General features: G+C 54.2%; 1 protein-coding gene across 1 annotated transcript in view; it reads left to right on the top strand.

Annotated features, from left to right (window-relative positions):
• Positions 1–4,297: 4,297 nt before the first annotated feature.
• Positions 4,298–26,316, top strand: part of LOC123765628 (uncharacterized) — a 63,328-nt gene continuing 41,309 nt past the window's right edge. The window contains exon 1 of the mRNA XM_045754304.2: positions 4,298–4,383. The gene's annotated coding sequence lies outside the window, so the exon portion shown is untranslated. The remainder of the gene's footprint in view (positions 4,384–26,316) is intronic.

Here is a 26,316-nt window from a genome sequence, read left to right as displayed (position 1 = left end):
GAACCACCACCAGACTGTCAGTCAAAGATAGCATACACAGATCTCTTCACAGATACCTTTAATATAGAGCAAGTGCATGTAACAATAATCTGGTCAAGATTCTAGTGAAAATGGACTTGAAACGGACCATTAAAAACAATGGGGAAGATTGACCATATTAACACTTTCGGCAGCCTCCTCCATGGGAAGAATCGAGTCTAAAGATAATCACTGAAGGATTGCCAGTTAGAAAAATCAGCACGTGACTCGCAGAGGCTCAAATTAGTCATAGAACAACAAATGGAAACCATCTCAAGACCAACAACGACTCACATCTTCGAAGATGGATCAGTTGATCAAGAAAGAGGTTCTGCTGGGGCAGCAGTTTACACTAACAACCATGAAGCTTACTGGAGCTTAAATAATGGGTGCTCAACATTGCAAAAGGAATTATATGCCCTGAAGGAGGCCATAAATTGTACAAATGAAAATAATTTACATGATGTCATCATTCATACCTACTCTAAATCTTCATTCCAGGCATTGTTATCCAGCCAGTACAGAGATAATATACAACTCATCACAGAAATCCTACGTATAGGAAAAGAAGCACACAATCAAGGGCTGTTAAGCACCCTAAATTGGATACCAAGTCACTTTGACATAGATGGTAAGGAAAAGGCAGACTCGCTAGCAAAAACTGCCACTGCTCTACCTGCTGTACAGCTTAAAGTTTTTCACAGATTTAGGAATGAAATGGAACTATCAGGAGACAGCGTCAAGCCATTAAGACTATGTAGCACTGGGAAGGGGTTAGGATAAGGGTTTGGGAATGGGATGGGAGGAAGGAATGGTGCCCAACCATTTGAACCGTCGGGGAATTGAATGCCGACCTGCATGAAGCGAGACCGTCACTCTACCGGCCAACCCAAGTGGACATAGAGCTAATACATACTATGCCTAAAGCAACTATTACACACAGCGTTTCGGTCAAGATGTGGAAAAAAGGCTGTGGCCTCGACAGGCAATATGGTTTGTGACGTCGATACGCAATGTGGGCTGTGACCTCGACACACAATGTAGGCTGTGGTCTCGACTGACAACGTGGGCTGTGGCATCGACACACAATGTAGGCTGTGATCTCGACTGGCAACGTTGGCTGTGGTCTCGACACGCAATGTGGGCTGTGACCTCGACACGCAATGTGGGCTGTGGTCTCGACACGCAATGTGGGCTGTGACCTCGACTGGCAATGTAGGCTGTGGCCTCGACACACAATGTAGGCTATGGCCTCAACTGGCAATGTGGGCTGTGGCTTCGACACGCAATGTAGGCTGTGGCCTCGACACACAATGTAGGCTATGGCCTCAACTGGCAATGTGGACTGTGGCCTCGACACGCAATGCGGGTTGTGGCCTCGACACGCAATGTGGGCTGTGGCCTCGACACGCGATGTAGGCTGTGGCCTCGACTCTCAATGTAAGCTGAGGCCTAGACACACAATGTAGGCAGTGGCCTCGACACACAATGTAGGCTGTGGCCTTGACACGCAATGTGGGCTGTGGCCTCGACAAGCAATGTAGGCTGTGGCCTCGACTGGCAATGTAGGTTGTGGCCTCGATACACAATGTAGGTTGTGGCCTCGATACACAATGTAGGTTGTGGCCTCAATACACAATGTAGGTTGTGGCCTCGAATGGCAATGTAGGCTGTGGCCTCGACACGCAATGTAGGCTGTGGCCTCGACACTCAATGTAGGCTGTGGCCTCGACACTCAATGTAGGCTGTGGCCTCGACTGGCAATGTAGGCTGTGGCCTCGAAACGCAATGTAAGCTGTGGCCTCGAAACGCAATGTAGGCTGTGGCCTCGACTGGCAATGTAGGTTGTTGCCTCGATACACAATGTAGGTTGTGGCCTCAATACACAATGTAGGTTGTGGCCTCGATACACAATGTAGGTTGTGCCTCAATACACAATGTAGGTTGTGGCCTCGACTGGCAATGTGGGCTGTGGCTTCGACACACAATATACGCAGTGGCCTCGACACGCAATGCAGGCTGTTGCCTCAATTGGCAATGTAGGGTGTGGCCTCGACACGAAATGTGGGCTGTGGCCTCGACTGGCAATGTTGGCTGTGGCCTCGACACACAATGTAGGCTTTGGCCTCGACACGCAATGTAGGTTGTGGCCTCAATTGGCAATGTAGGCTGTGGCCTCGACACGCAATGTAGGCTGTGGCCTCAATTGGCAATGTAGGCTGTGGCCTCGACACGCAATGTAGGCTGTGGCTTCGACTGGCAATGTTGGCTGTGGCCTCGACACTCAATGTAGGCTGTGGCCTCGACACTCAATGTAGGCTGTGGCCTCGACTGGCAATGTAGGCTGTGGCCTCGAAACGCAATGTAGGCTGTGGCCTCGACAATCAATGTAGGCTGTGGCCTCGACTGGCAATATAGGCTGTACCCTCAATTGGCAATGTGGGCTGTGGCCTCGACACGCAATGTAGGCTGTGGCCTCGACACGCAATGTGGGCTGTGGCCTCGACACGCAATGTAGGCTGTGACCTCGACACGCAATGTAGGCTGTGGCCTCGACACAGAATGTGGGCTGTGGCCTCAATTGGCAATGAAGGCTCTGGCCTCGACACACAATGTAGGCTGTGAACTCGACTGGCAATGTGGGCTGTGGCCTCAATTTGCAATGCAGGCTGTGGCCTCGACACACAATGTGAGCTGTGGCCTCGACACGCAATGTGGGCTGTGGCCTCGACACACAAAGTTGGCTGTGGCCTCAAAACGCAATGTAGGCTGTGGACTCGACTGGCAATGTGGGCTGTGGCCTCGACACACAATGTAGACTGTGGCCTCGACACGCAATGTAGGCTGTGGCCTCAATTTGCAATGTAGGCTGTGGCCTCGACACGCAACGTAGGCTGTGGCCTCAATTGGCAATGTAGGCTGTGGCCTCGACACTCAATGTAGGCTGTGGCCTCGACTGGCAATGTTGGCTGTGGCCTTGACACACAGTGTAGGCTGTGGCCTCGACACGCAATGTAGGGTGTGGCCTCGACACGCAATGTAGGCTGTGGCCTCGACACGCAATGTAGGCTGTGGCCTTGACACACAGTGTAGGCTGTGACCTCGACACGCAATGTAGACTGTTGCCTCGACTGGCAATGTAGGCTGTGGCCTCGACACGCAATGTGGGCTGTGGCCTCGACACGCAATGTGGGCTGTGGCCTCGACACGCAATGTAGGCTGTGACCTCGACACGCAATGTAGGCTGTGACCTCGACACACATTGTAGGCTGTTGTCTCGACTGGCAATGTGGGCTGTGGCCTCGACACACAATGTAGGCTGTGACCTCGACACACAATGTAGGCTGTGGCCTCGACAGGCAATGTGGGCTGTGGCCTCGACACGAAATGTGGGCTGTGGCCTCGAATGGCAATGTGGGCTGTGGCCTCGACACACAATGTAGGATGTGGCCTCGACACACAGTGTAGGCTGTGGCCTCGACAGGCAATGTGGGCTGTGGCCTCGACACGAAATGTGGGCTGTGGCCTCGAGTGGCAATGTGGGCTGTGGCCTCGACACACAATGTAGGCTGTGGCCTCGACACGCAATGTAGGCTGTGGCCTCAATTTGCAATGTAGGCTGTGGCCTCGAAACGCAACGTAGGCTGTGGCCTCAATTGGCAATGTAGGCTGTGGCCTCGACACTCAATGTAGGCTGTGGCCTCGACACGAAATGTGGGCTGTGGCCTCGACTGGCATTGTTGGCTGTGGCCTCGACACGCAATGTAGGCTGTGGCCTCGACACGCAATGTAGGCTGTAGCCTCAATTGGCATTGCAGGTTTTGGCCTCGACATACAATGTAGGCTGTGGCCTCGACTGGCAATGTGGGCTGTGGCCTCGACACACAATGTAGGCTGTGACCTGGACACAAAATGTAGGCTGTGGCCTCGACTTGCAAAGTAGGCTGTGGCCTCGACACACAATGTAGGCTGTGGCCTCGACTTGCAAAGTAGTCTGTGGCCTCGACACACAATGTAGGCTGTGGCCTCGACACACAATGTAGGCTGTGACCTCGACACACAATGTAGGCTGTGGCCTCGGCACACAATGTAGGGTGTGACCTCGACTGGCAATGTAGGCTGTGTCCTCGGCACACAATATAGGGTGTGGCCTCGACTGGCAATGTAGGCTGTGACCTCGACACGCGATGTGGGCTGTGGCCTCGACTGGCAATGTGGGCTGTGGTTTCGACTGGCAATGTGGGCTGTGGCCTCAGGTTGTGCTTCACAACATGTGTTGAGACGGGGCACTGTAGTGCTGGCGCCGCCAAAGAGGTCACAGTGTTACGTTGAGATCTGGGCGCACGAGGACGCGTTTTAGGACCTGTTAGTTTATTTATTGTTGTGTTGAGAATACATGCATTGCTTACGGTAGTGTGGCGTGCTGAAGTGTGACGTGCTGTAGAGTGACGTGATGTAGTGTGACGTGCAGTAGTGTGACGTGCAGTAGTGTGACGTGCTGTAGTGTGGCGTGCTGAAGTGTGACGTGCTGTAGTGTGACGTGCTGTCGTGTGGCGTGCTGTAGTGTGACGTGCTGTAGTGTTGCATTCTGTAGTGTGGCGTGCTGTAGTGTGGCGTTCTGTAGTGTGACGTGCTGTAGTGTGACGAGCTGTAGTGTTGCATTCTGTAGTGTGACGAGCTGTAGTGAGGCGTGCTGTAGTGTGACGAGCTGTAGTGTTGCGTACTGTAGTGTGACGTGCTGTAGTTTGACGAGCTGTAATGTGACGAGCTGTAGTGTGGCGTGCTGTAGTGTGGCGTTCGGTAGTGTGACGTGCTGTAGAGTGACGAACTGTAGTGTGGTGTGCTACAGTGTTGCGTGCTGTATTTTGGCGCGATGTAGTGACTGGCTGTAGTGTAGCGTGCTGTAATGTGGATTGCAGTAGTGTAACGGGCAATAGTGTGATGTGCTGTAGTGTAACATACTGTAGTGTGAAGTGCTGTAGTGTGACGAGCTGTAGTGTGGCGGACTGCAGTGGACGTGCTGCAGTGTACCATGCTGTAGTGAGGATTGCTGTAGTGTAACGGGCTGTAGTGTAACGTGCTGTAGTGTGACGAGCTGTAGTGTGACGTGCTGTAGTGTAACGGGCTGTAGTGTGATGTGCTGTAGTGTAACATACTGTAGTGTGACGTGGTGTTGTGTGACGAGCTGTAGTGTGGCGGACTGCAGTGGACGTGCTGTAGTGTACCGTGCTGTAGTGAGGATTGCTGAAGTGTAACGGGCTGTAGTGTGACGTGCTGTAGTGTGACGAGCTGTAGTGTGACGTGCTGTAGTGTAACGAGCTTTAGTGTGACGTGTTTTAGTATGACGTGCTGTAGTGTGACGACCTGCAGTGTGACGTGCTGTAGTGTGACGAGCTGTAGTGTGGTGTGCTGTAGTACGACGAACTGTAGTGAGACATGCTGAAGTGTGACGGGCTGTAGAGTGGCGTGCTGTAGTGTGACGGACTGTAGGACGACGTTCTGTAGTATGACGGGCTGTAGTGTGGCGTGCTGTTGTGTGACGTGCTGTAGTGCAACTGGCTGTAGTGTGACGTGCTGTAGTGTGACGAGCTCTAGTGACGTGCTGTAGTGTAACGAGCTGTAGTGTGACGTGCTGTAGTGTGACGAGCTGTAGTGTGGCGTGCTGTAGTGTGACGTGCTGTAGTGTGGCGTGCTGTAGTGTGACGTGCTGTAGTGTGACGTTGTGTAGTGCGGCGTGCTGTAGTGTGGCGTGCTGTTGTGTGACGTGCTGTAGTGTGACGTGCTGTAGTGTGATGAGCTGTAGTGTGGCGTGCTGTAGTGTGGCGTGCTGTAGTGTGACGAGCTGTAGTGTGGCGTGCTACAGTGTAACGTGCTGTAGTGTGACAAGCTGTAGCGTGGCGTGCTGTAGTATGACGTGCTGTAGTATGACGTGCTGTAGTGTGGCGTGCTGTAGTGTGACGTGCTGTAGTGTGACGGGCTGTAGTGTGACGTGTTGTAGTGTGGCGGGCTGTAGTGTGACGAGCTGTAGTGTGACGTGCTGTAGTGTGGCGTGCTGTAGTGTGGCGTGCTGTAGTGTTACGTGCTGTGGTGTGGCGGGCTGAAGTGTGACGAGCTTTAGTGTGACGTGTTGTAGTGTGGCGTGCTGTAGTGTGACGTACTGTAGTGTGGCATGCTGTAGTGTGAAGAGCTGTAGTGTGACGTGCTGTAGTGTGACGTACTGTAGTGTGACGTGCTGTAGAGCGACGAGCTTTAGTGTGGCGTGCTGTGGTGTAGCGTGCTGTGGTGTAGCGTGCTGTGGAGTGACGTGCTGTAGTGTGGCGTGCTGTAGTGTGGCGTGCAGTAGTGTGGCCTGCTGTAGTGTGGCGTGCTGTGGTGTGGCGTGATGTGGGGTGGCGTGCAGTAGTGTGGCCTGCTGTAGTGTGGCGTGCTGTGGTGTGGCGTGCTGTAGTGTGGCGTGCTGTGTTGTGGCGTGCAGTAATGTGGCCTGCTGTAGTGTGGCATGTTGTGGTGTGGCGTGCTGTGGGGTGGCGTGCTGTAGTGTGGCGTGCTGTGGTGTTACTTGCAGTAGTGTGGCGTGCTGTAGTGTGGCGTGCTGTATTGTGGCATGCTGTATTGTGGCGTGCTGTAGTGTGGCCTGTTGTGGTGCAGCGTGCTGTGGTGTTACGTGCTGTAGTGTGACGTGCTGTAGTGTGGCGTGCAGTAGTGTGGCGTGCTGTAGTGTTGCGTGCTGTAGTGTGGCGTGCTGTGGTGTGGCGTGCTGTGGTGTGGCGTGCTGTAGATTGGCGTGCTGTTGTAAAGCGTGCTGTAGTGTAGCGTGCTGTGGTGTGGCGTGCTGTGGTGTGGCGTGCAGTAGTGTGGCGTGCTGTGGTGTGGCGTGCAGTAGTGTGGCGTGCTGTGGTGTGGCGTGCTGTGATGTGGCGTGCTGTAGTGTGGCTTGCTGTAGTATGGCGTGCTGAAATGTGGCGTGCTGTAGTGTGACGTGCTGTAGTGTGGTGTGCTGTAGTATGACGTGCTGTAGTGTGGCTTGCTGTAGTATAGCGTGCTGAAATGTGGCGTGCTGTTGTGTGGCGTGCTGTAGTATGGCGTGCTGTAGTATGCCGTGCTGTTTTGTGGCGTGCTGTTGTGTGGCGTGCTGTAGTATGGCGTGCTGAAATGTGGCGTGCTGTAGTAAGGCGTGCTGTAGTGTGGCGTGCTGTTGTGTGGCGTGCTGTAGTATGACGTGCTGTTGTGTGGCGTGCTGTGGTGTGGCGTGCTGTTGTGTGGCGTGCTGTTGTGTGGCGTGCTGTAGTATGCCGTGCTGTAGTGTGGCGTGCTGTTTTGTGGCGTGCTGTTGTGTGGCGTGCTGTAGTATGGCGTGCTGAAATGTGGCGTGCTGTAGTAAGGCGTGCTGTAGTGTGGCGTGCTGTAGTGTGGCGTGCTGTATTGTGCGTGCTGTAGTGTGGCATGCTGTAGTTTAGCGTGCTGTAGTTTAGCGTGCTGTGGTGTGACGTGCAGTAGTGTGGCGTGCTATGGTGAGACGTGCTGTGGTGAGGCGTGCTGTAGTGTGGCGTGCTGTGGTGTGGCGTGCTGTGGTGTTGCGTGCTGTAGTGTGGCTTGCTGTAGTATGGCGTGCTGAAATGTGGCGTGCTGTAGTGTGACGTGCTGTAGTGTGGTGTGCTGTAGTGTGACGTGCTGTAGTGTGGCTTGCTGTAGTATAGCGTGCTGAAATGTGGCGTGCTGTAGTGTGGCGTGCAGTAGTGTGGCGCGCTGTGGTGTGGCGTGCTGTAGTGCGGCGTGCTGTGGTGTTACATGCTGTAGTGTGACATGCTGTAGTGTGGCGTGCTGTAGTGTGGCGTGCAGTAGTGTGGCGTGCTGTAGTGTAGTGTGCTGTAGTGTGGCGTGCTGTAGTGTGGCGTGCTGTGGTGTGGCGTGCTGTGGTGTGGCGTGCTGTAGTGTAGCGTGCTGTAGTGTGGCGTGCTGTAGTGTGGCGTGCTGTTGTAAAGCGTGCTGTAGTGTAGCGTGCTGTGGTGTGGCGTGCTGTAGTGTGACGTGCTGTAGTGTGACGAGCTGTAGTGTGGCGTGCTGTAGTGTGACGTGCTGTAGTGTGGCGTGCTGTAGTGTGACGTGCTGTAGTGTGACGTTGTGTAGTGCGGCGTGCTGTAGTGTGGCGTGCTGTAGTGTGAAGAGCTGTAGTGTGACGTGCTGTAGTGTGACGTACTGTAGTGTGACGTACTGTAGTGTGACGTGCTGTAGAGCGACGAGCTTTAGTGTGGCGTGCTGTGGTGTAGCGTGCTGTGGTGTAGCATGCTGTGGAGTGACGTGCTGTAGTGTGGCGTGCTGTGTTGTGGCGTGCAGTAGTGTGGCCTGCTGTAGTGTGGCGTGTTGTGGTGTGGCGTGATGTGGGGTGGCGTGCAGTAGTGTGGCCTGATGTAGTGTGGCGTGCTGTAGTGTGGCGTGCTGTGTTGTGGCGTGCAGTAGTGTGGCCTGCTGTAGTGTGGCGTGCTGTAGTGTGGCGTGCTGTGTTGTGGCGTGCAGTAGTGTGGCGTGCTGTAGTGTGGCGTGTTGTAGTGTGGCCTGTTGTGGTGCGGCGTGCTGTAGTGTGGCCTACTGTAGTGTGGCGTGCTGTAGTGTGGCGTGCTGTAGTGTGGCGTGCTGTAGTGTGGCGTGCTGTGTTGTGGCGTGCAGTAGTGTGGCCTGCTGTATTGTGGCGTGTTGTAGTGTGGCCTGTTGTGGTGCGGCGTGCTGTAGTGTGGCCTACTGTAGTGTGGCGTGCTGTGGTGTGGCGTGCTGTGGGGTGGCCTGCTGTGGTGTGGCGTGCTGTGGTGTTACTTGCAGTAGTGTGGCGTGCTGTAGTGTGGCGTGCTGTATTGTGGCGTGTTGTAGTGTGGCGTGCTGTAGTGTGGCGTGCTGTATTGTGGCGTGTTGTAGTGTGGCGTGCTGTAGTGTGGCCTGTTGTGGTGCGGCGTGCTGTGGTGTTACGTGCTGTAGTGTGACGTGCTGTAGTGTGGCGTGCAGTAGTGTGGCGTGCTGTAGTGTTGCGTGCTGTAGTGTGGCATGCTGTGGTGTGGCGTGCTGTGGTGTGGCGTGCTGTAGTGTGGCGTGCTGTTGTAAAGCGTGCTTAGTGTAGCGTGCTGTGGTGTGGCGTGCTGTGGTGTGGCTTGCAGTAGTGTGGCGTGCTGTGGTGTGGCGTGCAGTAGTGTGGCGTGCTGTGGTGTGGCGTGCTGTGGTGTGGAGTGCTGTAGTGTGGCTTGCTGTAGTATGGCGTGCTGAAATGTGGCGTGCTGTAGTGTGACGTGCTGTAGTGTGGTGTGCTGTAGTGTGACGGGCTGTAGTGTGGCTTGCTGTAGTATAGCGTGCTGAAATGTGGCGTGCTGTTGTGTGGCGTGCTGTAGTATGGCGTGCTGAAATGTGGCGTGCTGTAGTAAGGTGTGCTGTAGTGTGGCGTGCTGTAGTGTGACGTGCTGTAGTGTGGCGTGCTGTAATATGGCGTGCTGTAGTGTGGCGTGCTGTAGTGTGGCTTGCTGTAGTATGGCGTGCTGAAATGTGGCGTGCTGTAGTGTGACGTGCTGTAGTGTGGTGTGCTGTAGTGTGACGTGCTGTAGTGTGGCTTGCTGTAGTATACCGTGCTGAAATGTGGCGTGCTGTAGTGTGGCGTGCAGTAGTGTGGCGCGCTGTGGTGTGGCGTGCTGTAGTGCGGCGTGCTGTGGTGTTACATGCTGTAGTGTGACATGCTGTAGTGTGGCGTGCAGTAGTGTGGCGTGCTGTAGTGTAGTGTGCTGTAGTGTGGCGTGCTGTAGTGTGGCGTGCTGTGGTGTGGCGTGCTGTGGTGTGGCGTGCTGTAGTGTAGCGTGCTGTAGTGTGGCGTGCTGTAGTGTGGCGTGCTGTTGTAAAGCGTGCTGTAGTGTAGCGTGCTGTAGTGTGGCGTGCTGTAGTGTGACGTGCTGTAGTGTGACGTTGTGTAGTGCGGCGTGCTGTAGTGTGGCGTGCTGTAGTGTGAAGAGCTGTAGTGTGACGTGCTGTAGTGTGACGTACTGTAGTGTGACGTGCTGTAGAGCGACGAGCTTTAGTGTGGCGTGCTGTGGTGTAGCGTGCTGTGGTGTAGCGTGCTGTGGAGTGACGTGCTGTAGTGTGGCGTGCTGTGTTGTGGCGTGCAGTAGTGTGGCCTGCTGTAGTGTGGCGTGTTGTGGTGTGGCGTGATGTGGGGTGGCGTGCAGTAGTGTGGCCTGATGTAGTGTGGCGTGCTGTAGTGTGGCGTGCTGTGTTGTGGCGTGCAGTAGTGTGGCCTGCTGTAGTGTGGCGTGCTGTAGTGTGGCGTGCTGTGTTGTGGCGTGCAGTAGTGTGGCGTGCTGTAGTGTGGCGTGTTGTAGTGTGGCCTGTTGTGGTGCGGCGTGCTGTAGTGTGGCCTACTGTAGTGTGGCGTGCTGTAGTGTGGCGTGCTGTAGTGTGGCGTGCTGTAGTGTGGCGTGCTGTGTTGTGGCGTGCAGTAGTGTGGCCTGCTGTATTGTGGCGTGTTGTAGTGTGGCCTGTTGTGGTGCGGCGTGCTGTAGTGTGGCCTACTGTAGTGTGGCGTGCTGTGGTGTGGCGTGCTGTGGGGTGGCCTGCTGTGGTGTGGCGTGCTGTGGTGTTACTTGCAGTAGTGTGGCGTGCTGTAGTGTGGTGTGCTGTATTGTGGCGTGTTGTAGTGTGGCGTGCTGTAGTGTGGCCTGTTGTGGTGCGGCGTGCTGTGGTGTTACGTGCTGTAGTGTGACGTGCTGTAGTGTGGCGTGCAGTAGTGTGGCGTGCTGTAGTGTTGCGTGTTGTAGTGTGGCATGCTGTGGTGTGGCGTGCTGTGGTGTGGCGTGCTGTAGTGTGGCGTGCTGTGGTGTGGCGTGCTGTGGTGTGGAGTGCTGTAGTGTGGCTTGCTGTAGTATGGCGTGCTGAAATGTGGCGTGCTGTAGTGTGACGTGCTGTAGTGTGGTGTGCTGTAGTGTGACGTGCTGTAGTGTGGCTTGCTGTAGTATAGCGTGCTGAAATGTGGCGTGCTGTTGTGTGGCGTGCTGTAGTATGGCGTGCTGAAATGTGGCGTGCTGTAGTAAGGTGTGCTGTAGTGTGGCGTGCTGTAGTGTGGCGTGTTGTAGTGTGCGTGCTGTAGTGTGGCATGCTGTAGTTTAGCGTGCTGTAGTTTAGCGTGCTGTGGTGTGACGTGCAGTAGTGTGGCGTGCTATGGTGAGACGTGCTGTGGTGAGGCGTGCTGTAGTGTTGCGTGCTGTGGTGTGGCGTGCTGTGGTGTGGCGTGCTGTAGTGTGGCTTGCTGTAGTATAGCGTGCTGAAATGTGGCGTGCTGTAGTGTGACGTGCTGTAGTGTGGTGTGCTGTAGTGTGACGTGCTGTAGTGTGGCTTGCTGTAGTATAGCGTGCTGAAATGTGGCGTGCTGTAGTGTGGCGTGCAGTAGTGTGGCGCGCTGTGGTGTGGCGTGCTGTAGTGCGGCGTGCTGTGGTGTTACATGCTGTAGTGTGACGTACTGCAGTGTGGCGTGCTGTAGTGTGGCGTGCAGTAGTGTGGCGTGCTGTAGTGTAGCGTGCTGTAGTGTGGCGTGCTGTAGTGTGGCGTGCTGTGGTGTGGCTTGCTGTGGTGTGGCGTGCTGTAGTGTAGCGTGCTGTAGTGTGGCGTGCTGTAGTGTGGCGTGCTATTGTAAAGCGTGCTGTAGTGTAGCGTGCTGTGGTGTGGCGCGCAGTAGTGTGGCGTGCTGTGGTGTGGCGTGCTGTGGTGTGGCGTGCTGTAGTGTGGCGTGCTGTAGTGTGGCATGCAGTAGTGTGGCGTGCTGTGGTGTGGCGTGCTGTGGTGTGGCGTGCTGTAGTGTGGCGTGCTGTAGTGTGGCGTGCTGTAGTGTGGCGTGCTGTAGTGTGGCGTGCTGTGTTGTGGCGTGCAGTAGTGTGGCCTGCTGTATTGTGGCGTGTTGTAGTGTGGCCTGTTGTGGTGCGGCGTGCTGTAGTGTGGCCTACTGTAGTGTGGCGTGCTGTGGTGTGGCGTGCTGTGGGGTGGCCTGCTGTGGTGTGGCGTGCTGTGGTGTTACTTGCAGTAGTGTGGCGTGCTGTAGTGTGGTGTGCTGTATTGTGGCGTGTTGTAGTGTGGCGTGCTGTAGTGTGGCCTGTTGTGGTGCGGCGTGCTGTGGTGTTACGTGCTGTAGTGTGACGTGCTGTAGTGTGGCGTGCAGTAGTGTGGCGTGCTGTAGTGTTGCGTGTTGTAGTGTGGCATGCTGTGGTGTGGCGTGCTGTGGTGTGGCGTGCTGTAGTGTGGCGTGCTGTTGTAAAGCGTGCTTAGTGTAGCGTGCTGTGGTGTGGCGTGCTGTGGTGTGGCTTGCAGTAGTGTGGCGTGCTGTGGTGTGGCGTGCAGTAGTGTGGCGTGCTGTGGTGTGGCGTGCTGTGGTGTGGAGTGCTGTAGTGTGGCTTGCTGTAGTATGGCGTGCTGAAATGTGGCGTGCTGTAGTGTGACGTGCTGTAGTGTGGTGTGCTGTAGTGTGACGTGCTGTAGTGTGGCTTGCTGTAGTATAGCGTGCTGAAATGTGGCGTGCTGTTGTGTGGCGTGCTGTAGTATGGCGTGCTGAAATGTGGCGTGCTGTAGTAAGGTGTGCTGTAGTGTGGCGTGCTGTAGTGTGGCGTGTTGTAGTGTGCGTGCTGTAGTGTGGCATGCTGTAGTTTAGCGTGCTGTAGTTTAGCGTGCTGTGGTGTGACGTGCAGTAGTGTGGCGTGCTATGGTGAGACGTGCTGTGGTGAGGCGTGCTGTAGTGTTGCGTGCTGTGGTGTGGCGTGCTGTGGTGTGGCGTGCTGTAGTGTGGCTTGCTGTAGTATAGCGTGCTGAAATGTGGCGTGCTGTAGTGTGACGTGCTGTAGTGTGGTGTGCTGTAGTGTGACGTGCTGTAGTGTGGCTTGCTGTAGTATAGCGTGCTGAAATGTGGCGTGCTGTAGTGTGGCGTGCAGTAGTGTGGCGCGCTGTGGTGTGGCGTGCTGTAGTGCGGCGTGCTGTGGTGTTACATGCTGTAGTGTGACGTACTGCAGTGTGGCGTGCTGTAGTGTGGCGTGCAGTAGTGTGGCGTGCTGTAGTGTAGCGTGCTGTAGTGTGGCGTGCTGTAGTGTGGCGTGCTGTGGTGTGGCTTGCTGTGGTGTGGCGTGCTGTAGTGTAGCGTGCTGTAGTGTGGCGTGCTGTAGTGTGGCGTGCTATTGTAAAGCGTGCTGTAGTGTAGCGTGCTGTGGTGTGGCGCGCAGTAGTGTGGCGTGCTGTGGTGTGGCGTGCTGTGGTGTGGCGTGCTGTAGTGTGGCGTGCTGTAGTGTGGCATGCAGTAGTGTGGCGTGCTGTGGTGTGGCGTGCTGTGGTGTGGCGTGCTGTAGTGTGGCGTGCCGTATTGTGACGTGCTGTAGTGTAGCGTGCTGTAGTGTAGCGTGCTGTAGTATGGCGTACTAAAATGTGGCGTGCTGTAGTGTAGCGTGCTGCGGTGTGGCGTGCTGTGGTGTGGCGTGCTGTGGTGTGGCGTGCTGTAGTGTAGCGTGCTGTGGTGTGGCGTGCTGTGGTGTGGTGTGCTGTGGTGTAGCGTGCTGTAGTGTAGCGTGCTGTGGTGTGGCGTTCAGTAGTGAGGCGTGCAGTAGTGTGGCGTTCAGTAGTGTGGCGTGCTGTAGTGAGGCGTGCTGTAGTGTGGCGTGCTGTAGTATGGCGTGCTGAAATGTGGCATGATGTAGTGTGGCGTGCTGTAGTGTGGCGTGCTGTAGTGTAGCGTGCTGTGGTGTGGCGTGCTGTGGTGTGGTGTGCTGTGGTGTAGCGTGCTGTAGTGTAGCGTGCTGTGGTGTGGCCTTCAGTAGTGAGGCGTGCAGTAGTGTGGCGTTCAGTAGTGTGGCGTGCTGTAGTGAGGCGTGCTGTAGTGTGGCGTAATGTAGTATGGCGTGCTGAAATGTAGCATGATGTAGTGTGGCGTGCTGTAGTGTGGCGTGCTGTAGTGTAGCGTGCTGTGGTGTGGCGTGCTGTGGTGTGGCGTTCAGTAGTGTGGCGTGCTGTAGTGAGGCGTGCTGTGGTGTGGCGTGCTGTAGTATGGCGTGCTGAAATGTGGCATGTTGTAGTGTGGCGTGCTGTAGTGTGGCGTGCAGTAGTGTGGCGTGCTGTAGTGTGGCGTGCTGTATTGTGGCGTGCTGTAGTGTGGCGTGCTGTAGTATGGCGTGCTGTAGTGTGGCGTGCTGTAGTGTGGCGTGCTGTTGTGTGGCGTGCTATAGTGTGGCGTGCTGTTGTGTGGCGTGCTGTTGTGTGGCGTGCTGTAGTATGGCGTGCTGTAGTGTGGCGTGCTGTAGTTTAGCGTGCTGTGGTGTGACGTGCAGTAGTGTGGCGTGCTATGGAGAGACGTGCTGTGGTGAGGCGTGCTGTAGTGTGGCGTGCTGTAGTGTGGCGTGCTGTAGTAAGACGTGCTGTAGTGTGGCGTGCTGTAGTGTGACGTGCTGTAGTGTGGCGTGCTGTAGTGTGGCGTGCTGTAGTGAGGAGTGCTGTAGTGTTGCGTACTGTAGTGTGGCGTGCTGTAGTGTGACGTGCTGTAGTGGAGTGTGCTATGGTGTGACGTGCTATGGTATTGCGTGCTGTAGTGTGACGTGCTGTAGTGTGACGTTCTTTAGTGTGACGTGCTGTAGTGTGGTGTGCTGTAATGTGACGTACTTTAGTGTGACGTGCTGTAGTGTGACGTGCTGTACTGTGACGTGCTGTAGTGTGGCGTGCTGTAGTGTCACGTGCTCTAGTGTGACGTGCTCTAGTGTGACGTGCGATGGTGTGGCGTGCTGTAGTGTGACGTGTTGCAGTGTGACGTTCTGTAGTGTGACGTGCTTCAGTGTGACGTGCTGTAGTGTGGCGTGCTGTAATGTGACGTGCTGTAGTGTGGCGTTCTGTAGTGTGACGTGCTGTAGTGTGACGTGCTGTAGTGTGACGTGCTGTAGTGTGGCGTGCTGTAGGGTGACGTACTGTAGTGTGGTGTGCTGTAGTGTGGCTGCGATGATGTGGCGTGCTGTAGTGTGACGTGCTGTAGTGTGACGTGCTGTAGTGTAGCGTGCTGTAGTGTGGCGTGCTGTAGTGTGGCGTGCTATTGTAAAGCGTGCTGTAGTGTAGCGTGCTGTGGTGTGGCGCGCAGTAGTGTGGCGTGCTGTGGTGTGGCGTGCTGTGGTGTGGCGTGCTGTAGTGTGGCGTGCTGTAGTGTGGCATGCAGTAGTGTGGCGTGCTGTGGTGTGGCGTGCTGTGGTGTGGCGTGCTGTAGTGTGGCGTGCCGTATTGTGACGTGCTTTAGTGTAGCGTGCTGTAGTGTAGCGTGCTGTAGTATGGCGTACTAAAATGTGGCGTGCTGTAGTGTAGCGTGCTGCGGTGTGGCGTGCTGTGGTGTGGCGTGCTGTGGTGTGGCGTGCTGTAGTGTAGCGTGCTGTGGTGTGGCGTGCTGTGGTGTGGTGTGCTGTGGTGTAGCGTGCTGTAGTGTAGCGTGCTGTGGTGTGGCGTTCAGTAGTGAGGCGTGCAGTAGTGTGGCGTTCAGTAGTGTGGCGTGCTGTAGTGAGGCGTGCTGTAGTGTGGCGTGCTGTAGTATGGCGTGCTGAAATGTGGCATGATGTAGTGTGGCGTGCTGTAGTGTGGCGTGCTGTAGTGTAGCGTGCTGTGGTGTGCCGTGCTGTGGTGTGGTGTGCTGTGGTGTAGCGTGCTGTAGTGTAGCGTGCTGTGGTGTGGCCTTCAGTAGTGAGGCGTGCAGTAGTGTGGCGTTCAGTAGTGTGGCGTGCTGTAGTGAGGCGTGCTGTAGTGTGGCGTGCTGTAGTATGGCGTGCTGAAATGTAGCATGATGTAGTGTGGCGTGCTGTAGTGTGGCGTGCTGTAGTGTAGCGTGCTGTGGTGTGGCGTGCTGTGGTGTGGCGTTTAGTAGTGTGGCGTGCTGTAGTGAGGCGTGCTGTAGTGTGGCGTGCTGTAGTATGGCGTGCTGAAATGTGGCATGTTGTAGTGTGGCGTGCTGTAGTGTGGCGTGCAGTAGTGTGGCGTGCTGTAGTGTGGCGTGCTGTATTGTGGCGTGCTGTAGTGTGGCGTGCTGTAGTATGGCGTGCTGTAGTGTGGCGTGCTGTAGTGTGGCGTGCTGTTGTGTGGCGTGCTATAGTGTGGCGTGCTGTTGTGTGGCGTGCTGTTGTGTGGCGTGCTGTAGTATGGCGTGCTGTAGTGTGGCGTGCTGTAGTTTAGCGTGCTGTGGTGTGACGTGCAGTAGTGTGGCGTGCTATGGAGAGACGTGCTGTGGTGAGGCGTGCTGTAGTGTGGCGTGCTGTAGTGTGGCGTGCTGTAGTGTGACGTGCTGTAGTGTGGCGTGCTGTAGTGTGGCGTGCTGTAGTGAGGAGTGCTGTAGTGTTGCGTACTGTAGTGTGGCGTGCTGTAGTGGAGTGTGCTATGGTGTGACGTGCTATGGTATTGCGTGCTGTAGTGTGACGTGCTGTAGTGTGACGTTCTTTAGTGTGACGTGCTGTAGTGTGGTGTGCTGTAATGTGACGTACTTTAGTGTGACGTGCTGTAGTGTGACGTGCTGTACTGTGACGTGCTGTAGTGTGGCGTGCTGTAGTGTCACGTGCTCTAGTGTGACGTGCTCTAGTGTGACGTGCGATGGTGTGGCGTGCTGTAGTGTGACGTGTTGCAGTGTGACGTTCTGTAGTGTGACGTGCTTCAGTGTGACGTGCTGTAGTGTGGCGTGCTGTAATGTGACGTGCTGTAGTGTGGCGTTCTGTAGTGTGACGTGCTGTAGTGTGACGTGCTGTAGTGTGACGTGCTGTAGTGTGGCGTGCTGTAGGGTGACGTACTGTAGTGTGGTGTGCTGTAGTGTGGCTGCGATGATGTGGCGTGCTGTAGTGTGACGTGCTGTAGTGTGACGTGCTGTAGCGTGACGTGCTGTAGTGTGCCGTGCTGTAGTGTGACGTGCTGTAGTGTGGCGTTCTGTAGTGTGACGTGCTGTAGTGTGGCGGGCTGTAGTGTGACGTGCTGTGGTATGGCGTGCTGTAGTGTGACGTGCTGTAGTGTGACGTGCTGTACCGTGACGTGCTGTAGTGTGCCGGTCTTTAGTGTGACGTGCTGTAGTGTGGCGTGCTGTAGTGTGACGTGCTATGGTGTGGCGTGCTGTAGTGTGGCGTGCTGTAGTGTGGCGTGCTGTAGTGTGACGTGCTGTAGTGTTGCCTGCTGTAGTATGGTGTGTTGTAGTTTGACGTGTTATGGTGTGGCGTGCTGTAGTGTGGCGTGCTGTAGTGTGACGTGCTGTAGTGTGGCGTGCTGTAGTGTGACGTGCTGTAGTGTGGCGTGCTGTAGTGTGGCGTGCTGTAGTGTTGCGTGCTGTAGTATGGTGTGCTGTAGTGTGGCCTGCTGCAGTGTGGCGTGCTGTAGTGTGGCGTGCTGTAGTGTGACGTGCTGTAGTGTTGCATGCTGTAGTATTGCGTGCTATATTGTGACGTGCTATGGTGTGGCGTGCTGTAGTGTGGCGTGCTGTAGTGTGACGTGCTGTAGTGTGGCATGCTGTAGTGTGACGTTCTATGGTGAGGCGAGCTGTAGTGTGGCGTGCTATAGTGTGGCGTGCTATGGTGTGGCGTGTTGTGGTGTGACGTGCTGTAGTGTGACGTGCTGTAGTGTGACGTGCAGTAGTGTGGCCTGTTGTAGTGTGGCGTACTGTAGTGTGGCGTACTGTAGTATGCTGGGCTGCAGTGTGGTGTGCTGTGGTGTGGGGTGCAGTAGTGTGGCGTGCATGGTGTGGCGTGCTCTCGTGTGGCGTGCAGAAGTGTGACGTACTGTAGTGTAGCGTGCTCTAGTGTGACGTGCTGTTGTGTGGCGTGCTGTAGTTTGGCGTGCTGTAGTGTGGCGTGCAGTAGTGTGGCCTGCTGTAGTGTGGCGTACTGTAGTGTGGCGTACTGCAGTATGGTGGGCTGTAGTGTGCTGTGGGGTGCAGTAGTGTGGCGTGCTGTAGTGTATCGTGCTCTAGTGTGACGTGCTGTAGTGTGGTGTGCTGTAGTGTGGTGTGCTATAGTGTGGCGTACAGTAGTGTGACGTACTGTAGTGTGGCGTGCTGTAGTGTGATGTGCAATAGTGTGGCGTGCTGTAATGTGGCGTACTGTAGTGTGACGTGCAGTAGTGTGGCGTGCTGTAGTGTGGCGTGCTGTAGTGTGGCGTGCTGTAGTGAAGCGTGCTGTAGTGTGGCGTGCTGTAGTGTGACGTGCTGTAGTGTGGCGTACTGTAGTGTGGCGTGCTTTAGTGTGGCGCACTGAAGTGTGACGTGCAGTAGTGTGGCGTACTGTAGTGTGATGCGCAGTAGTGTGGCGTGCTGTAGTGTTGCATGCTGTAGTGTGGCGTGCTGTAGTGTGGCCTGCTGTAGTGTGGCGTGCTGTAGTGTAGCGTGCAGTAGTGTGGCGTGCTGTGGTGTTGCGTACTGTATTGTAGCGTGCAGTAGTGTGGCGTGCTGTAGTGTGGCGTGTTGTAGTGTGGCGTGCTGTAGTGTGGCGTGCTGTAGTGTAGCGTGCAGTAGTGTGGCGTGCTGTAGTGTGGCGTGCTGTAGTGTAGCGTGCAGTAGTGTGGCGTGCTGTGGTGTTGCGTACTGTATTGTAGCGTGCAGTAGTGTGGCGTGCTGTAGTGTGGCGTGTAGTAGTGTGGCGTGCTGTAGCGTGGCGTGCTGTAGTGTGGCGTGCTGTAGTGTTACGTGCTGTAGTGAGGCGTGCTGTAGTGTGGCATGCTGTAGTGTGGCGTGCTGTAGTGTGGCGTGCTGTAGTGTGGCGTGCTGTAGTGTGGTGTGCTGTAGTGTGGCGTGCTGTAGTGTGGCGTGCTGTAGTGTGGCGTGCTGTAGTGTGGCGTGCTGTAGTGAGGCGTGTTGTAGTGTGGCATGCTGTAGTGTGGCGTGCTGTAGTGTGGCGTGCTGTAGTGTGGCGTGCTGTAGTGTGGCGTGCTGTAGTGTGGTGTGCTGTAGTGTGGTGTGCTGCAGTGTGGCGTGCTGTAGTGTGGCGTGCTGTAGTGTGGCGTGCTGTAGTGTGGCGTGCTGTAGTGTGGTGTGCTGTAGTGTGGCGTGCTGTAGTGTGGCGTGCTGTAGTGTGGCGTGCTGTAGTGTGGCGTGCTGTAGTGTGGCGTGCTGTAGTGTGGTGTGCTGTAGTGTGGCGTACTGTAGTGTGGCGTGCTGTAGTGTGGCGTGCTGTAGTGAGGCGTGCTGTAGTGTGGCATGCTGTAGTGTGGCGTGCTGTAGTGTGGCGTGCTGTAGTGTGGCGTGCTGTAGTGTGGTGTGCTGTAGTGTGGCGTGCTGTAGTGTGGCGTGCTGTAGTGTGGCGTGCTGTAGTGTGGCCTGCTGTAGTGTGGCGTACTGTAGTGTGGCGTACTGCAGTATGGTGGGCTGTAGTGTGCTGTGGGGTGCAGTAGTGTGGCGTGCTGTAGTGTGGCGTGCAGTAGTGTGGCGTACTGTAGTGTATCGTGCTCTAGTGTGACGTGCTGTAGTGTGGTGTGCTATAGTGTGGCGTGCAGTAGTGTGACGTACTGTAGTGTGGCGTGCTGTAGTGTGATGTGCAATAGTGTGGCGTGCTGTTATGTGGCGTACTGTAGTGTGACGTGCAATAGTGTGGCGTGCTGTAGTGTGGCGTGCTGTAGTGTGGCGTGCTGTAGTGAAGCGTGCTGTAGTGTGGCGTGCTGTAGTGTGACGTGCTGTAGTGTGGCGTACTGTAGTGTGGCGTGCTTTAGTGTGGCGCACTGAAGTGTGACGTGCAGTAGTGTGGCGTACTGTAGTGTGATGCGCAGTAGTGTGGCGTGCTGTAGTGTTGCATGCTGTAGTGTGGCGTGCTGTAGTGTGGCCTGCTGTAGTGTGGCGTGCTGTAGTGTAGCGTGCAGTAGTGTGGCGTGCTGTAGTGTGGCGTGTTGTAGTGTGGCGTGCTGTGGTGTTGCGTACTGTATTGTAGCGTGCAGTAGTGTGGCGTGCTGTAGTGTGGCGTGTTGTAGTGTGGCGTGCTGTGGTGTTGCGTACTGTATTGTAGCGTGCAGTAGTGTGGCGTGCTGTAGTGTGGCGTGTTGTAGTGTGGCGTGCTGTAGTGTGGCGTGCTGTAGTGTAGCGTGCAGTAGTGTGGCGTGCTGTGGTGTTGCGTACTGTATTGTAGCGTGCAGTAGTGTGGCGTGCTGTAGTGTGGCGTGTAGTAGTGTGGCGTGCTGTAGTGTGGCGTGCTGTAGTGTGGCGTGCTGTAGTGTTACGTGCTGTAGTGAGGCGTGCTGTAGTGTGGCATGCTGTAGTGTGGCGTGCTGTAGTGTGGCGTGCTGTAGTGTGGCGTGCTGTAGTGTGGTGTGCTGTAGTGTGGCGTGCTGTATTGTGGCGTGCTGTAGTGTGGCGTGCTGTAGTGAGGCGTGTTGTAGTGTGGCATGCTGTAGTGTGGCGTGCTGTAGTGTGGCGTGCTGTAGTGTGGCGTGCTGTAGTGTGGCGTGCTGTAGTGTGGTGTGCTGTAGTGTGGTGTGCTGCAGTGTGGCGTGCTGTAGTGTGGCGTGCTGTAGTGTGGCGTGCTGTAGTGTGGCGTGCTGTAGTGTGGTGTGCTGTAGTGTGGCGTGCTGTAGTGTGGCGTGCTGTAGTGTGGTGTGCTGTAGTGTGGCGTGCTGTAGTGTGGCGTGCTGTAGTGTGGCGTGCTGTAGTGTGGCGTGCTGTAGTGTGGCGTGCTGTAGTGTGGTGTGCTGTAGTGTGGCGTGCTGTAGTGTGGCGTGCTGTAGTGTGGCGTGCTGTAGTGAGGCGTGCTGTAGTGTGGCATGCTGTAGTGTGGCGTGCTGTAGTGTGGCGTGCTGTAGTGTGGCGTGCTGTAGTGTGGTGTGCTGTAGTGTGGCGTGCTGTAGTGTGGCGTGCTGTAGTGTGGCGTGCTGTAGTGTGGCGTGCTGTAGTGTGGCGTGCTGTAGTGTGGTGTGCTGTAGTGTGGCGTGCTGTAGTGTGGTGTGCAGTAGTGTGGCGTGCAGTAGTGTGGCGTGCTGTAGTGAGGCGTGCTGTAGTGTGGCGTGCAGTAGTGTGGCGTGCAGTAGTGTGGCGTGCTGTAGTGAGGCGTGCTGTAGTGTGGCATGCTGTAGTGCGGCGTGCTGTAGTGTGGCGTGCTGTAGTGCGGCGTGCTGTAGTGTGGCGTGCTGTAGTGCGGCGTGCTGTAGTGTGGCGTGCAGTAGTGTGGCGTGCTGTAGTGAGGCGTGCTGTAGTGTGGCGTGCTGTAGTGCGGCGTGCTGTAGTGCGGCGTGCTGTAGTGTGGCGTGCTGTAGTGCGGCGTGCTGTAGTGTGGCGTGCTGTAGTGTGGCGTACGGTGTTGTGAGTAGCGAATAACGATGCAAATAAGGAATTGATTTTGAGGAACGGTTGAGCAATGTAGTGCCCTCTCGACCCCCAGGAGCTAAATCATGATTTTTTTTGTTAATCTGTTAGGTTAGGGAACCAGTTGGTTTGTGTGGCCTGATTAGATGTTGGGGTGGGTGTTAGTCCATACTCCTGGAATGGGAAATATGTATTTCAATTGGTGTGTTTATTGAATATGTGTTTTGGGTGGAATACGTTAGTATTTGAAGTGAAAATATTCGAATAGAGAATTGTATGGATGGAAGCATGACTGAATAGTATAGTTAGTCCTTGACACCACTTCATTTTCTGTAATGGTCATTGATTGCCTGAGTGTTCGTGCGTGGTTTTTGACCACTAGAGAGGCGAGTAGAAAAATTATCTGTGTCCCGGATTCATCGACCAATCAGGGGGAATATTCCTTATTTGTCGCGGGGTGTCATGTGACTTGACGTCATCAATAGGGGGTCCCTACCTACGAATACCCCATTGGGGTCAAGCATACAGAGGGGTGGATTGGGTCTAGGGTCCTTAGAAAGAACAAGTTGGATATTTCTGTGTGGTAAGCCTTTTCTTAAATTTGCAAGATAATGTGTGGTTCTTGGGTCATGATAGGCAACCCAAGGAACCAGGACCTAGATTCAGGAAGCTCCATGTATTTCTTCGTAAGTAGGTTTGCTACGAAGGTTCCTAAGTGTGCCCTAAGAAGATGCTTAGGTGCAATTCAGGTAGGTCCACTTAGGAAGATATTTGTTGGTTCACCTGCGTGCCGATAGAGGTCACTACTGTGTTTCGTTTGGCAATCAGAGAGCAGCAACATTCCTCATATTGCAACCCGTTCTCGCACTTGCTTTTAGTCAATATTGGCTTATTTAATAAGTGCATATGTGACATACTAATTGATTGTGAATATTTTAGTATACCTTGAAAAGCTTCATAGAAAACACCAACCTCACCTAACCTTCTTAGTATGTTAAGATAAGCATCTTATTCCTTCTTATTTACAATTATTACTTAACCTATCAACAGTAACCTAGGTTGAGGCTGAGAGGTTGAGGGTTGAGGCTGATAGGTTGAGGCTGAGAGGTTGAGGGTTGAGGTTGAGGGTTGAGGCTGAGAGGTTGAGGGTTGAGGCTGATAGGTTGAGGCTGAGAGGTTGAGGGTTGAGGCTGAGAGGTTGAGGCTGAGAGGTTGAGGGTTGAGGCTGATAGGTTGAGGCTGAGAGGTTGAGGGTTGAGGTTGAGGGTTGAGGCTGAGAGGTTGAGGGTTGAGGCTGATAGGTTGAGGCTGAGAGGTTGAGGGTTGAGGCTGAGAGGTTGAGGCTGAGAGGTTGAGGGTTGAGGCTGATAGGTTGAGGCTGAGAGGTTGAGGGTTGAGGTTGAGGGTTGAGGCTGATAGGTTGAGGCTGAGAGGTTGAGGGTTGAGGCTGATAGGTTGAGGCTGAGAGGTTGAGGGTTGAGGCTGATAGGTTGAGGCTGAGAGGTTGAGGGTTGAGGTTGAGGGTTGAGGCTGAGAGGTTGAGGGTTGAGGCTGATAGGTTGAGGCTGAGAGGTTGAGGGTTGAGGCTGAGAGGTTGAGGTTGAGGGTTGAGGGTTGAGGCTGAGAGGTTGAGGCTGAGAGGTTGAGGGTTGAGGCTGATAGGTTGAGGCTGAGAGGTTGAGGGTTGAGGTTGAGGGTTGAGGCTGATAGGTTGAGGCTGAGAGGTTGAGGGTTGAGGCTGATAGGTTGAGGCTGAGAGGTTGAGGGTTGAGGTTGAGGGTTGAGGCTGAGAGGTTGAGGCTGAGAGGTTGAGGGTTGAGGTTGAGGGTTGAGGGTTGAGGTTGAGGGTTGAGGTTGAGGTTGAGGCTGAGATGTTGAGGGTTGAGGCTGAGAGGTTGAGGGTTGAGGTTGAGGGTTGAGGCTGATAGGTTGAGGCTGAGAGGTTGAGGGTTGAGGTTGAGGGTTGAGGTTGAGGGTTGAGGTTGAGGTTGAGGGTTGAGGCTGAGATGTTGAGGGTTGAGGCTGAGAGGTTGAGGGTTGAGGTTGAGGGTTGAGGCTGAGAGGTTGAGGCTGAGAGGTTGAGGGTTGAGGTTGAGGGTTGAGGGTTGAGGCTGAGAGGTTGAGGCTGAGAGGTTGAGGGTTGAGGCTGAGAGGTTGAGGCTGAGAGGTTGAGGGTTGAGGTTGAGGGTTGAAGGTTGAGGGTTGAGGCTGAGAGATTGAGGCTGAGAGGTTGAGGGTTGAGGCTGAGAGGTTGAGGGTTAAGGCTGAGAGGTTGAGGCTGAGAGGTTGAGGGTTGAGATTGAGGTTGAGGGTTGAGGTTGAGGCTGAGAGGTTGAGGGTTGAGGTTGAGGCTGAGAGGTTGAGGCTGAGAGGTTGAGGGATGAGGCTGAGAGGTTGAGGCTGAGAGGTTGAGGCTGAGAGGTTGAGGGTTGAGGGTTGAGGCTGAGAGGTTGAGGCTGAGAGGTTGAGGCTGAGAGGTTGAGGCTGAGAGGTTGAGGGTTGAGGGTTGAGGCTGAGAGGTTGAGGCTGAGAGGTTGAGGGTTGAGGTTGAGGGTTGAGGGTTGAGGCTGAGAGGTTGAGGCTGAGAGGTTGAGGGTTGAGGCTGAGAGGTTGAGGCTGAGAGGTTGAGGGCTGAGGTTGAGGGTTGAAGGTTGAGGGTTGAGGCTGAGAGATTGAGGCTGAGAGGTTGAGGGTTGAGGCTGAGAGGTTGAGGGTTGAGGCTGAGGGTTGAGGCTGAGAGATTGAGGCTGAGAGGTTGAGGCTGAGAAGTTGAGGGTTGAGGCTGAGAGGTTGAGGCTGAGAGGTTGAGGGTTGAGGGTTGAGGGTTGAGGCTGAGAGGTTGAGATTGAGGTTGAGGCTGAGAGGTTGAGGGTTGAGGCTGAGAGGTTGAGGGTTGAGGCTGAGAGGTTGAGACTGAGAGGCTGAGGGTTGAGGCTGAGAGGTTGAGGCTGAGAGGTTGAGGGTTGAGGCTGAGAGGTTGAGGCTGAGAGGCTGAGGGTTGAGGCTGAGAGGTTGAGACTGAGAGGCTGAGGGTTGAGGCTGAGAGGTTGAGGCTGAGAGGTTGAGGGTTGAGGCTGAGAGGTTAAGGGTTGAAGTTGAGGGTTGAGGCTGAGAGGTTGAGGCTGAGAGGTTGAGGCTGAGAGGTTGAGGGTTGAGGCTGAGAGGTTAAGGGTTGAGGTTGAGGGTTGAGGCTGAGAGGTTGAGGCTGAGAGGTTGAGGGTTGAGGCTGAGAGGTTGAGGGATGAGGCTGAGAGGTTGAGGGTTGAGGCTGAAAGGTTGAGGTTGAGAGGTTGAGGCTGAGAGGTTGAGGGTTGAGGTTGAGGGTTGAGGCTGAGAGGTTGAGGGTTGAGGCTGAGAGGTTGAGGCTGAGAGGTTGAGGTTGAGGGTTGAGGCTGAGAGGTTGAGGCTGAGAGGTTGAGGTTGAGGGTTGAGGCTGAGAGGTTGAGGCTGAGAGGTTGAGGTTGAGGGTTGAGGCTGAGAGGTTGAGGGTTGAGGCTGAGAGGTTGAGGCTGAGAGGTTGAGGGTTGAGGCTGAGAGGTTGAGGGTTGAGGCTGAGAGGTTGAGGGTTGAGGCTGAGAGGTTGAGGGTTGAGGTTGAGAGTTTGAGTTAATGTTAATCTTCTTCTTGTTTGATAAGCTTAAATTTTAAATTTTGCCCCAAGGGGCGAGTATATTGGGCAGCGGCACTCATCCTGTGAGTGGACATACCGCCATAACAGCATGTACAACACTCCCCTCTGTAAATGCACATTAATGACACTATGTAAACGACACATCGACCACTTTATGTAGGGGCAGTCGTAACTCTGTGTATCTATATATTTGTGTCTGCAGGTTAGATTAACATTTTAAAAGCACTACAATCACCTTCTGTGGTTGATTGTTCAATAAATCCCTGAATCATATGTTTAACAGATCTCTCACCCTGTCCATGGAGGACAGAAGAAAAAATATATATATTGTGGTTAGCATGGTAAATGTGTGGCCACGTCTGTGGTAGAAAATAATAATAAAAAAAAATCCCCAATAGGAAAAAATCTTACGTTATCTTGCGGGTGCAAAATGGAGGAATCTTTTTAAGAACAGTATCAATATTTGACAAATATTGAAAAATTTTCCTAACTCAAACAATGTGGGGTTTATTATTCTACACATATTTCTAATGCCTCTCAAGTGTACACATTCACGTAGATAGTGGTCAAGGCCGCATCCATCACTCTCATCATAGAGTCTGCAACTCTGCTGCTCAATTGGTGTTTACATTCCGAATCTCCATGGATATTTGTATCCAAGACGGATTCTCGCTATTACTGATTCTCTCCCGCGGCCACCTCCTCCATAATGACTGGGACTGCCAGCTGCAACCATGTTGTACCATCGTACAGATTCAATGATTTGTGCTTCTGTCCTCCTTTCCTCAATTACCTTGTCACGGGGATGTTGAATGACAATACCTCTAATTTGTAGAAGAGTCTTGGGTATGAAGTATTCAATATGGTCTCCTTCAGCAGCCAGTACATCTGCTCGTTCATTTCCACATATTCCAACATGGGAGGGGATCCACAGAAACTTGATGACTCTTCCCTGATTGGTTAGTACATTCATAGCTCTCTTAATTTCAGCGACTATCACAAGATTTTCTGCCCGATTTTTGCTTAGGATTTGTAATGCTGCTTTTGAATCAGTCCAGATCACTGCGCCATCAGTGTTTCGTTCAAGGAATCTTAACATCATAACAATGGCAGTTAGCTCTGCTTGCGTTGAAGAGACATAGTTTTCAATACGTGCTTTTTCTTCATTTTTGCGTTTAAAGGCATTATTCCTAATTACATTGTATGGTGTACCAGCCCTGTTATTGACATGATTAGATGACCTATCAGTGTAAATTTGATATATTTCGTCTCTGGCTTCTTTATAAATTTCCTCGAGATACTTGTGTTTCATTTCATGTGGTATTATGTCGGATTTTTTCATTGTCATTTCATTGATGATAATCCTGCATGAGTCATCCTCCCAGGGAGGTAACCTCTCTACAGGCTC

This window comes from Procambarus clarkii, chromosome 30 (genome assembly GCF_040958095.1).
Source record: "Procambarus clarkii isolate CNS0578487 chromosome 30, FALCON_Pclarkii_2.0, whole genome shotgun sequence".
Taxonomy (NCBI): Eukaryota; Metazoa; Arthropoda; class Malacostraca; order Decapoda; family Cambaridae; genus Procambarus; species Procambarus clarkii.
This window is presented reverse-complemented; position numbering and strand designations above follow the sequence as displayed.